The sequence below is a fragment of the Lepidochelys olivacea genome (genome assembly GCF_965140295.1).
Source record: "Lepidochelys olivacea isolate rLepOli2 genome assembly, chromosome: 7".
Lineage (NCBI taxonomy): Eukaryota > Metazoa > Chordata > Testudines > Cheloniidae > Lepidochelys > Lepidochelys olivacea.
In genome coordinates this window covers 76,769,884-76,783,848 of record NC_140417.1, presented here as the reverse complement: position 1 = coordinate 76,783,848, position 13,965 = coordinate 76,769,884, and positions in this window count along the sequence as shown.

The following is a 13,965-nucleotide window of genomic DNA, read 5'->3' as shown; positions in this document are numbered from 1 at the left end:
TTTATTTGGAATATTCAGATATGAATTGTAATTAAATGTATGTACATTATTTTCCAATTTACTGCGTAGAGGGAGAGGGTGTGGTCTCAAGCCCAAGCATCAGAAACCCCTGAGTGTTAATCCTGACTCATGCTGTCACTGGGCAAGCCATATCACCATTCTACTTCAGTTTACTCAGCTGAAATGTAAAGTGAGGCGAATACTTTCTTGATTCACAGGGCTGTAGTGAGGATTAATTAGATAATGTGTCAGCACAGTTTGGACCTGGGAAGTGCTATAGACATGCCAAGTTATCATTCATTATTATGCACACAGGGAAAAAGACTGAGGACAGGGCATATGTGGGAGAAGGCGGTAAAGCAACAGAGCTGGACCTAGTGGGAAAATTCTTATATCACTTCCATATTATTTTTTCTTTGTACTGTACCTACAGTTCCATAGCCTATTCTACAGAGATTCTACCTAGCTGCTAAGGCATTTCAAAAATACCTATCATTTCAATAGTTAAGATGCCAATCTTGCTATCAAATTTCCATGACTAGACCTCACGCCTTCATGGGACCCCACTGATTTCAACAGAGCTCCACACATGCAAAATGATTCACCTCCACAGATTCAATTGTACGACTGGGACTGTAGTGTATATTTGGTCTAATCTAGCTGTCATTTATACCACACACATTGTGGAGATATATAAGGATAAATTGCATTTAGCTCAACCCTTTGGCTATATCACCTGCACTCTACCCCCTAATCTAGCTCAACCTGGGCTACCTGAAGAAGAGCTTTGTGTAAGCTCGACAGCTTGTCTCTTTGACTAGCAGAAGTTGGTCCAATAAGAGATATTACCTCACCCACCTTGTCTGGACTGTTTCTCACATTGCAAATCTCTAAGCAGCTTCAAATAACTGCCACTACACCGTCCGAAAACGTTTCTTTCACTCCACGCCATTCCCCTCCACAACGTGTGAATGGGAAACATGGGAACCCTCCTTTGCAAAGGGATACAGCACTAGTTTCAAGCACTGGCGATTCTGGAGGTATCAGACCTTAAAATCCCAGCATTTGATTTATAGAAAGGCTATTTTTTCAGCCAGTTTCCCACACATACATTTTCTAAAGGCTATTTGATATGGGCTGGGATTTTCAAAGGAGCTTAAGAGAAGTAGGTGCCAACTCTTATTGAATTTCAACAGGAGGTCAGTGCCTAGCTCATCGAGGCTTCTTTGACAACCCAGTTATAATTTTTAGCTCCCTCTGAGGCCTTACAGTTAGCCACAGGGTAATTAGTCAAGCTGACTTGACACACAAAGGGATACAAAAATACTGCACACATAAAAATGTTAATACGCTCTCAAACATTTCTAAAATTGGGGTTGGGGTATCTTTTGGAAAATATATGACAAATCCAATTCTATGAGATGGAGTGATGATATATCAAGATTTTATTGCACTGAAGTGAGGCAGAGGGGAATGCCTCTAAACCTGGTCTTGACCGACCACTACACTCTCCCTAGTAGGCTTAGCCAAACCAGCCCTGCCCCTGCCAGAAGAGGAGGGGCAAAAGGCGAGAACCCAACAGCTCAGCTGGGCTGAGCTAGGGAAAGAGACAGATGTCTCAAGCCCTCTGCAGGACTCTGGACCAGGCCCCTAGCCACCAGAGGTAACTGAGGACAAAGAAGAGTTATTGGGACGACGACCACCAGCCATCTACCTAGAAGCTGCTAAGGACATGTGGCCAATGGAACTGTGCTAATCTCACAAAATTGAACACCCTAACCCCACCCCTTCCCTAAGGCCTGCCCCCTGCCCTGACCCTTCCCCAAGGCCCTGCCCCCCCCCGGCTCACTACCTTTCCTCCTCCCTCAGTGGCATGCTCTCCCCCACTCTCACTCACTTTCATTGGGCTAGGGGAGGGGGTTGGAGTGCGGGAGGGGGGTGAGGGCTCTGGGGATGAGGGGTTTGGGGTGCACAAAAGGGCTCCAGACTGGGGGGCGGGGGCCAAGGGATTTGGAATGTGGGAGGGGGCTGTGGGTTGAGGCAGGGCATTGGAGTCTGGGAGGGGGTGGGGCCAGGGATGAGGGGCTTGGGGTGCAGGAGGGGGCTCCAGGCTGGGGTCAAGGAATTTGGAGTGCAGGAGGGGGCTGCAGGTTGATGCAGGAGGCTGGGGTGTGGGAGAAAGTATAGGCTCTGGGCTGGGGGTGCACGTTCTGGGGTGGGGGCCAGGAATGATGGGTTTGAGGTGCAGGGGGGGATTCTGGGTTTGGGGGGCTCAGGGATGGGGCAGGGGGATGGGGCTTGGGGCGCAGGCTTACCTCGGGTGGCTCCCGGTCAGTGGTGCAGCGGGGCTAGTCTCTACCTGTTCTGGCACAACGCTGCAACCCAGAAGCGGCCAACAGGTCCAGCGCCTAGGCAGCAGGGGCCAGGAGACTCCGTGCACTGCTCTCGCCCACAGGCACTGCCCCCAGCTCCCGTTGGCCAGGAACCACGGCCAATGGGAGTGTGGAGCCGGTGCGTGCGGAGCCCCATGCCCACCCCACAATGCAGGACCCGAACCTACTGGCTGCTTCCAAGGCACAGCGTGGTGCCATGACAGGTAGAGACTAGCCTGCCTTAGAGTCGCAGCACCGCTGACCAGACTTTTAATGGCTCAGTCAGTGGTGCTAACTGAAGCCGCCAGGGTCCCTTTTCGACTGGGCTTCCAGTCAAAAACCAGACACCTGGCAACCCTAACTGCAGTAGGGAGTAGCCCAGGGGAACCAGAGACTAGTCCAGCTGTGCTGCTGGAAAGCAAGTCAGTGTATTTCGGTGGGATCTCCACTGACCCAGTGTTGGGACCACCCGCCATTGTTAGGGCCCTTGGGTAAGACCCGGTAGAGTAGGGTGGGCCTCAGTCCTCTTACCCTCATTACCAACCTCGCCCCTGGGTGGAAGCCTACTCATCCTAGGCCTGGAAGGCTCTTCATCCTAGGCCTGAAAGTCTCTTCCTTGTTGTGGCCTGCCCCAGCCAGGCAGCTGTGGGCCCCTAGTCTGTAATTACTGTCTGCTCCAGCCTGAAGGCTGAAGCTAAAGACTGCTTGCTGATCTGCCCCACTCAGAGGGCCGGAGCTATAGACCGAGTTGCTGTCTTCCCCAGCCAGGAAGCTTTTGGGCTATAGGCTGTGTGTTGCTCAGCCCTGCCCAGATGGCCAGGGCCTCTAGACTGCTAATTGGCTGTTGTTTGCTCGCATACTCAGTAAAGCAGAGTGGCCTCCTTCCAAGCCTTCCTGTGAGGGACCACTAAAGGCACTCATTTTGGCTAAAGGCATAACTCAGTATCGCTGGGCCTTCATGACAGCCCTTTGTGCAGCTGTGGTGCAACACAGCCAATGACACACATTGTCGATGAATGCCTGCTGACTAGGTTCAGCGGTGGCCTAGAAAACTGCATCACGCCCCTGAAGATGCCATCGCTTGGCTAGACCACTATGCACACGCTAAATAAATGTATCACAAATGACTCCCATCAAATCTTTATATAATGCCACACCACTGTATATTTGTGTGTCTATCATGCATGTTTGTGCATATATATATAATATATGAGAAAAAAAGATGCACAGCAGGGATGAATAGACTGTGGAGCAGGTTAAATAAATGGGGAAGGGGGAATATTTTTTCCCTTTTTTTTTAAACAAAATGTAGAAATGTTTTGACCAGGTCTCATGGAGAGAGAAGAAAATAAAGAGGAGGTGAGCGAGACAAAGAAAGTAATGAAAGGAAACTAAAAATGATTTGGTCTCATAATAGAAGGGACTCACTTAAAGGCTGAGGCTCTTAGGCCAAGGGGTGGAGCTTTTTGGAAGAATGAGAGGGCCTCAGTTTCAGATTTTGCCATCCTCTCCAGTTGCTATTGGCTGTTCTGGGGTGGACATCGCTGACTGAAAATTCCATCCTCACCATGAGAACTTTCCAACTCAATTTCCATCAAAACCTACATGTTTCCCCAAAACATTTCAGGTTCAACTTTTATTTAGTTGAAAAATAACATTTTGTTGAAATTTCTTTTGACTACAGTCGAATTTTAGCATTATGAACACCTCAGGAATGAACACCTTTAGTCACTCTAAAATGTTCGTAACTCTGAACAAAATGTCCTGGGTGTTCTTTCAAAAGTTCACAACTGAACATTGACTTAATCCAGCTTTTAAATTTTACTATGAAGAAAAAAAATGCCCCCCCCCCTTTTTTTTTAGTAGTTTATGCTTAACAAAGTACTGTACTGCGTTTGCTTTTTTTTTTTTTTTTTTGGTCTCTGCTGCTGCTTGATTGTATACTTCAAGTTCCAAATAAGGTGTGTGGTTGACTGGTCAGTTCATAACTCTGGTGTTCATAACTCTAAGGTTCTACTGTAGTTCTAATGCTATCGGCATGATTTTGAAAGACAATCTCTTCTAGTTTTAACACAGCTCTCACTTACAATAATGTGCTACAATTCATTTTCTAGCTGCAGAGGTTGTCTCATCGAATTATTGCTATTATTTTGTTGCTGTTGCGTAGCATGCCCCAAGCACAGTTGAGATTCTATTGTGCAGAAGCACTGTACAAATAAAAACAAAGACACAGTCCTCATCCCAAAGGATGAGTGAGGGGTTGTGAACTGGGCTTCCCAGAAAAGTGGAACAAGGCCAAAGGATAGGGCATCGTCCAAATTTCTGGTATTCACTTATTATTTTAAACTGAGTAAAGAAGCAACTGGTAAAATATTTGACATGCAATTTAGAAGTGATCTTGACTGCCTCTGATTCTGCTCACAGAGAGTAGAGAAGGAAAGACCTACTATGTAATCTGTTCCAGATGCTTTCTGCCAGTGCAGGACTGTTCCCTATGGTACATTTGCTAGTGTGTTATCCAGTCTAGCTTTAATGTCCCAAGTGATATGGGGGTTTCTGCCATTCCCCTTGGAGATTATGGCCCCCCAATTCAGCAAAGCACTTAAGACTGTGCTTAATGTTGAAGTCAATGTGACATAAGCACAGTTTAAAGTCAAGCCCCCTAAATGGTTTGTTTAATAGGGACAGATTTAAGCAGATATTTACATGCTTTGCTGAATCAGGGATTCAGTGCATGTGAGCCAGCAAGGAACTTAGGTACACGAGTAGTCCTACTGAAACCAATTGAAATACCAGTTGAATCAAGCACATAGAGCTTTATGAAAAGAGAACACTGGTTTAATTTGCAAATTAAATTTTGAAGAAATAAGTTTCCTTTGGAAGGAAAAGAATGAGGCAGCTAAAGAGCTATCACGTCAAGGACTGATATCTTCCAGATTCCCAGAAATATTTCATATTCTGTCTTCTCTGTGGCAACAACTCTGCTAGAGATAATGATCAAAATGAAATCTCTTGTTCTTTTAGGAAGGACAAAACAATTTTCACATGAAGATAACACATTTTTACAATACAATGTCTGTTTTCAACTTGAAGAACACACTAACGCCTCAAATTAAAGCAGATATTTTCTACTGAACTGTTATTAACTATTCAGGAGAGGATTCAATTTCTGTCCAGTATTATATCAAGGGAGATATCCAAATTATTTCATCAGGTAGTTTGCATTTTAAGAGTTTTACATTATACCCTGATAACTCATCAGAGCTATTGATTCTGTTCCTAAATATTTTGTTCAGTTGCTAAAAACCTCTAAAAACAAGTCAGGCATGAATTTGTTAAAGCAAATTCCCTTTCTTGGGTCACATCTTCAGTTTCTGTTATATGTGCAATAGAGCAATACAAACTATAAGGTTTAACGATAAGAGCCATTGTTTAGAGGAAAGCACATAGGCTTATATGGTAACTTTTTCTGGGCATCATTTTTATACCAAAAGTATACCCTTAAAACATAGACACAGGACAGAGTCTTAACCTGGAAGGTTGGAGAAACTGGCCACTAAATGAACAATGGCCCCCTAATGACACTGAAAACTTGGTTGATTTGTTCAGCACTATTGTACATTTATTGTAATGCAGAAGAGCTCTCGCTAAGTTGTTCTTGGACTTTAGTTAATTAGCTGGGCCAACCCTAGACCAAATGGCACTCCAGGCAAGGACTGTCTTTGGCACCCCCGCCCTCCATTTGCTAAACTTTGGAACACCTTACAATACCCTGAGCCCAGTGCCCCCCAAGCCCAGCACCCCACGCAGTTAACTGGGTCGCCTGCCCCTAAATCCAGCCCTGTTAACTAGCCTCCAGGTAGTTCAGAAAGGTTATAATACAGTCTCACAAAGGTTCCAGTGCTTCAATCTTCATATTTCAATGAGAGTTTAGTGTGTATGAAGACTGCAGGGTCAGAGCCAAAAGCATCTTTTTATTACATCAATCTATTTCAATTCAAATGGACTGTGATGGCACAACATCAGGATTATGGCCCAGATCCTCAGATAAGGTCAAGGAAATGCACCACACTATCCAGGGAAAGGGATGCAAAAGAGGCTTTAAGTCACCTTTATGCTTACCAGATCATGAACCTTGCCAGAGTATAACCTGCGCTCTTCTAACTGAAGGAAGCTGCCAGCATTCCCAAGGAACTGGTACAGCAGCTGATAGTGAATAGCAGCTCTAACGCAGTGAGTTCACTGTATGATCAAGCAGGAGAAAAACATGGTCTGAGAGTCCTTATTTAAAAACACAAGTGTGAAGGAGTGTACTACCCTACAAGGGACAACCTGGGGTGTAATCAAGTAGGTCCTGCCCATCCCCAGGGCTGAGCTATTTAAACAGGAAACTGAGCAAGGCAGAGGAAAGTAGAAGTCATGCAGGCTTCAACAGGTGGTGGTTATTTTTCTTTTAGGCCCCACGGACGTGGTGCCGACCGCTTCCGAGAGCGGCACGGGGCCTGCGGCACTATGGGGGGCAATCCCGCGGGCCGTAATTTGCCCACCCCTGTTATAAACCATTAAATAAGAATAAAATCTGAAATTCACTGTGGATCAGAGCAAAAAAGTACTACATTAAGAGATATTAAGGATTTAATTAACTCATAACAATGTTGCCAATGTACAAATGACTTTATTAAAAGACTAAAATCCACTTCATAAATAACTGAATAGCCAATTACCCAAGCTTAGTGAATGGTTTATTTAGAAATAATGTTGATGACATTATTCCATATATTTAACAGTACAGCGTACAATACATTTTAATTTAACTCAAACCCACTGCCTTTTTTCAACTGCAACTTTAAAACAATATAACATTAATGTATACGGTTATAATGAAATATCGTATCCAAAATGAGATATGTGCATTATATATCTTAAATAAAAACAAATAGAACAATTAAAATTGAATAAGATAAAAAAATCATCAAGTTTCTATGCCTCAGACATTTACACAAGGCTTTGAAACCCTGAGGAAACACTTTTCTTTTCACAGAACAAAAGCTGGGCATACATTCTTGTGAATATATCTCTAAAACAGTAACAAGAGAAAATAAACATTAAAAGGGGCTACTTACTGTAGTAACTCTTGTTCTATGGCTGCATTCACCATTCTTGGTATTTGCCAACCCTAGAATTTTGAAAAATATGTCAGACCTCAAAAAATCATGGGATTTCTAAAAACAAAATTATATCATGTATTTTGGCCTTTTTCTTTATTTTTTTAATTTCCCCTGCCCACCCTCAAGGTTCGTGTGCCCTAGTGTTGCCAACTCTCCCAAATGTACAAAGTAAGGTGCTTCTGGTCCCCAGGGTTTTACTGGCTGCCTGAAGGTGCAAGGTTTCCAGTTTCTCCTCAGAACAAAAGTTTCTCACTGATTAATTCAGCCCCATAGCAGCAAGTCCTCCACTTCAGCAGTTAATTATGTACTCCCCTAGCCCCTATATCAACTTTGTCTCCCACATCTGCTCATCTAGCAACCCACAAGTTCCATCTCTGCTCTTCCTACAGCTCCAGGGATTCTTCACCCTCTCTCTTGGGGCAATAGTGGGGGCCACTGTAGCAGAATCTTCTCCTTTCCAGGCCTGGGGTGGAAAGGCAGGGGCAAGAAACTCTTCACTCCCTTCCCAGGCCTGGTGTTCCAGGGATGGGGAGCAGAGAACAGACTGAGACCGAGGGTCACCAACTTTCTAATCGCACAAAACCGAACACCCTGCCCTGCCCCAGCCCCTGCCTGCCCCTTCTCCAAGGCCCCACCCCCACTCACTCCATCTCCCTTCCTCTGTCGCTCACTCTCCACCACCCTCACTCACTTTCACCAGGTTGGGGTGGGAGGTTGAACTGCGGGACGGGTGAAGGCTTCAGATAGGGATGTAGGCTCTGGGGTGGAGGTGGGGCTGGGGATGAGGGCTTTGGAGTGCCAGAGGGGGCTCTGAGCTGGGGCAGGAGGTTGAGGTGCAGGGGGGAGGGGTGGGTATGGGCTCTGGATGGGGCCAAAAATTAGGAGTTCAGGGTGTGGGAAAGGGTTCTGGGCTGGGGAAGTGGGTTGAGGTGCGAGGAGGTTGAGGACTCGGGCTACGGGTGTGGGATCTGGGTGGGACCAGGGATGAGGAGTTTGGGGTGCAGGAGGGGGCTCAGGGCTGGGTGTTGGAGGTGTGTGGGTTCCGGGAGGGAGTTTGGGTGCAGGAGGGGCCTTCTCCTGGGTCAGGGAGTTGGGGTGCAAAAGGGGGTTTGGGGTCCCAGCAGCACTTATCATAGCTCCCAGGAAGCAGCCGCCAGGTCCCTGCAGACCTTAGGCACCGCCCCTGCACCTGCCATTGGTTGCGGTTCCCAGCATAAGCGCAGACTTCCCCTCTTTCATGTAGGTGCTCATCCCCTGCTCTGCCCCTGGCTCCGCCCCCACTCCACCCCTTCCATGAGTCTCTGCCTCTTCCCACCCTTTCCCCACCCGTATTCCAACTCCTTCCCCAAATCCCCGCCCCGGCACCACCTCTTCCCTGAGCACACCACGTTCCTGCTCCTCCCCACCCTGCCAGAGTGTGCTAACTCTGCCAAACAGCTGTTTGGCGGCAGCCAGGCAGGAAACACTGGGAGGTAGGTGGAGGAGTCGGGATGCGGCACGCTCAGGGCCGGGGCGGGGGGCGCGGGGGTGAGGGGAGCTTGGCTGCCGGTGGGTGCAGAGCACCCACTAATTTTTCCCCATGGGTGTTCCAGTCCCGGAGCACCCACGGAGTTGGCGCCTATGGTTCCCAGCCAATGGGAGCTGTGGAGCTGGCACTGGGATGGGAGCAGCGTGAAGAGCCTCCCTGGCCGCCCATGCACCTAGGGGCTACAGGAACCTGGCGGGTGCTTCCGGGAGCCGTGCAGAGTTAGGGCAGGTAGGGAGCCACCAGGATCCCTTTTCGTCTGGGTATTCCAGTTGAAAACCAGACACCTGGCAACCCTAAGACTGACTCATTTTTCAAAGTGAGGGAGGAGGGAGCTTCCTCTTCCATTATGCACTCCCTTCACTCACCAAGAAGGGAAATCTTGGTGCATCATGGGAGATGTAGTCCAACTGGGGATGCTGGCCTAGAGAGGAGAATGGAGCATGAAGCACTCAAAACACAACTCCCATAAGGCACCATGGCAACATTTCCAGATCAAACTATTTCAAGTTTTGGCCTAACTATTTTGGTTTTCAATTTTTCACTGAATTAAAAGTTTGTTTCCTGGGGGTTGAGGGGGCACACTCTCTGACTAGCTCTAAAAAATCAGGTCTGTTTTGCCCATACTGCTGCAACCAAAATTACTCTGGCTTTGTCCTGCCAAATCCTTTGTGCCCTGAGAATGAGAAAGAGACTTAATGGAGCCCATTACCCCAGTGTGAGAGAAAAGACACATGATATGCATTTCTCCTATCTGCCCACTCAAAGAAAAACTTTATCTATTTGTTGTTCTATCTTGCAGCAAACAGGTCCAAGTCCAGATGACCTTCTTTCAGGTGCAGTAAGCCCCCAGATGGATGGCCTTCTGACACAGAAGTTAACAAGCACCCCCAATCTATTCAGGTAATAGTGTGTCTTTCGGAATTTGCACTAGTTGCCCTTGGTGAACTTTAGGAGAAGGGACCTGAAACTCAGCCTGATGGCCTTTTGATCCATTAAACTTTATGTGGAACCTTGACTCCCAAGGCCTGCAGAGAAGGCCAAGAAGTGCTGGGCAGGACGCTAGACCCTCAGGCTGGAAACTGAGGCAGGCCTCTGCAAAGCCATGCTTGGCCACGGGGAGGGCTGCGCACCTTTCACATTGTGGTTAACTGGCTGCACCCTTTGACTGTTCATGTCTGGATTTTCTAATATTTGGGGGAGGAGGGTTTATGAGTGTAATATATTTGAGAAAAGAAAGTTTTAATATTGGTTTTGGACAGAAGTTGGACTTCGATGAAACACACTTTCATCCTTATATCTTTTTTAACAAAGCTTTTTGACTACGAATCTGTAAAGCTGCTTCCATTATAGCACCAGCCTTGGTCTAATGCATGTAATACAAGTCACATTTATCTGTAACATGGAAAACCAACAGGGAGTCAGTTTTAGAGTACAGCCCTGATTCCCGCCTATGTGAGATGCATAATCTCTTTCCCGAAAGGTATGCTAGTTCCACAAAGGGCTAATGGATTCTCCACAGAGCTGATCTGGTATTGACAAGGTACAGAGCAACTTGATGAGGAAATAGAGTAGAAGCAATTGGGAAAGCAGGGAACGCACACAAATTCAGTTCCAACTGAAAAATGCAGTTAGGCTCTTCAAAGATGCAAGCGAAAGAGACATAAAAATACGATTACAGCCAAATTAATTTTTCTTAGTCTCCACTCTTACTCATAGGCTGTTTTGGCATTGTTTCTCCATGGGTAGGGCTACAGTAACTGCTGCCTCTTAGGTAGGTACCTCTTGCTAGTGAAAAACCACTACTAACATCCAATGTCTCTGCAATCCAAACTGACCCCGGGTGGATTTTCTGCAGTTTTGGTTTGTATTATTCAAGCTGCTTGGGCAAACTGTGGCATGTTCTGCAATGCTGATTCCAATGGGCTCACAATGAACAAGATATCTAATATCAGACTAATAACTTCCGTAAGGAGATGCTCTCTGATGTACATAAGGTGCCTTTCAGTGAAATAGTACATCTTTCCATTGATTAAGAGAGTAATTCTCAATATAAATCAGCTGTTCCAGTATGGAAGTATCTTGTCTCTTCTTAGCCACTGTGAACTATATGATCTAGACAAAGAAAATGCTTGTCGGTCAGCCAAATAGCTGGGCAGGAGTCGGATATGATTGGGATCTTTTTCTATTCCTGAAGAGATTTCACTGCTGACTCTTCTTGAGCTCTTTCAAAAGTTAAATGTGCTACTCTGCAGCATATAAATCCCAGTTTCACAATAAAGCAGACAAATGGAGAAAACTCTGAGGGCATGATCAATACAAATACAAGATCAATAACAAAGTGGAATAAAATATTATGAGCTAATCACTGAGAGGAGGTTTATTTCCGCAATATATAATACATTATACAGAATATATCCAGCTCCATCTAAAATGAGCACTAACATTGGATGCTAGAATGGTGAAAATGACCATGGGAATCCAATACACATTCTGCAGTGCTGCCTGCTCAGGTACTATCTGAAGAAGAATTGGAAATCGTGAGTACATTTGAATGTACAGTAAGTACTAACCTGTAGTACTGAACCCCCACATTTATTAGCCTGGATCCTCAACTATACCCCATGATTGAACTCACACAACTGATGAGAGCAGGGTTATGAGGGGAGAAAGCTGGCCCCTCTGAGCCACCTTTCCCTTTCCCCTGGGCTGGCTGGAGCCTGCTACTATCTGCCATGTTGTATTGCACTAAGAAGCACAGCACGAGCAAGAGATCCACCAGGAAGAACAGTGAGAAAAGACCAGGAGCAAAAGAGGAGGAGCCTGGAGCCCCTGGCTCTCTATTCAGAATGCCTGGAAGCAGAAGGAACTCAGCAAGCCCTGTTGACCAGAGTAGGAACTACACTGAAGACTAAGCTATCTATGGGTGTCCTACTGAGTAACACTGTGATGGTGGGGCAAAGGTATTTCACACCAAATGAGTGATATTTATAAGCATGACAGATATGGCAATTTCCTGCAATATCCTGGACAAACCTTACTGCATTACGTTAAACGTTACTGAATTAAGTTTAAGTATCTTGGGCGTTACTGTATTAAAAATGCAAACATTTATATATTATTGTGGATTGTATATAACTTCTTTAAGGGGGAGAAAGGACTAATGTAAGCTCTGGGAAGTGTTATAAGCATCAACGGACTCTTTTAAAACAATGGGCCAGACAAGACTGAATGTTTAGTTGTGTGGGTTTCCCTGAAAATATATGGGAGGAGGGGAATGCAAATTACCTACCTCAGGATGGACCCATCCTTTGGAAGCCAGGCCTTGAGGACAAAGCCATTGTCTGGCTGATTCACGATCTCTGTAGATCAAAGACACAAAAGTGGATAAAAGAATGAATCATATGTTCATGTGTGGGCTTGTTTTGAGCTCACAGCTGTTATGAAGTTATGACTACAGAAAAAAAAACCTCACGTGGAGTTGGGTGGACTGTCTCTGGCCAGAGCACCTGTTGGAGTTGGGGTGAGCATTGTTAAGCTTATTAGCATGTATGTAGGTTCTTTTATTGTTTTCCCTGTAATGCTTTTGCTTTAGGAATAAATATGTTTGCTTAGAAATGACTGTGCGGTAACTTAGCTGTGGCAACAGCACTCTTTATAGTCTCTGAAGAAAAGGAAAACCAGACTATCTTGTGCTGTGTGCAATTCTGGTCTCCCATGTTGTCAAGGCTGAATCCCCACTCTGACACTTCAAGTGCAGAAGGTGGGAGCCCACAAGGATTTTAAAAATTAATACTTGCCACTCCAGGCTTGTATTAAACTCCCAAGGTTACAGCTTTTCTATGACCTTGGTTTGGTAAACCCTGCCACCACCCAAATGCAAAAAACCCCCTTGGACCCAGGCAGGAGCACTTGGGAATTCCTCCCTGTGGGGTACCCTCAAGCCCTTTCACCCCCACTCCCTCTCCAGGGAAGAGCTGAGAAAGAAAACAAAGGAAATTAGCTGTTGCTACCAGCTAATCAAACATGCACAAACCTCTTAGGACACCAAAAATTAAATCCTGTTCTTCAAAAAGGTAAATTTTATTAAAAACAAAAAAGAAAGAAAATACATCTGGAACTTAGGCTTTTGCTAGATTTTAAAAGAGCAATTCCAAAAATTAAGCACCCAAAATAGCTTTCTTGGAGGTTCAGCTTAAAGGTTACAAGCAAACAAAAGCATCTGAGGTTAGCACAGAGGAGTCCACAAGCCTTAAAAAATGAACAGAAATAAACCTAATTGCATCTTCCTAAACATTCCTAATTTACTTACATATTTTGGGGATTTCAAATTAGTCATTCTAGGTATGATTGATAATTTCTCATACCTGGCTTAAAGCTGCTTATAGCATTGCTGCTCCGTGTCTCCTTTTTTAGAGGAGAACAACAACAGACACAAAGGGCAAGCTTCTTTCCCAATTTTAAAAAGTGCTAGCCTTCCTATTGGCTCTTTTGGTCATGTTCCCTTTTCTTTACCTGGAGGACTTTAACCCTTTACAGGTAAAGCAAGCAGAGAACAGCCACCAAGAGGGACTTTATAGCTAACTGGCTGGCTGGGTGTCCATAAAAGGGAGCTATTCCCCTCTCCCCCTTCATTTATCACACATGTTTCACAAAGATGAATTCAAACTAGAACAGGTGCAGAGAAGGGCTACTTGTATAATCAGAGGAATGGAAGCCAATCTTATGAGACGAGACTCAAAGAGGTTAGCTTGTTTAGCCTAACCAAAAGAAGGCTGAGGGGAGGTATCATGATGTCTATAAACACATCAGAGGGATAAATACCAAGAACGGAGAGGAGTTATTTAAGTTCAGTGTGAATGTGGACACAAGAACAAATGGATATAAAGTGGCCATCAAC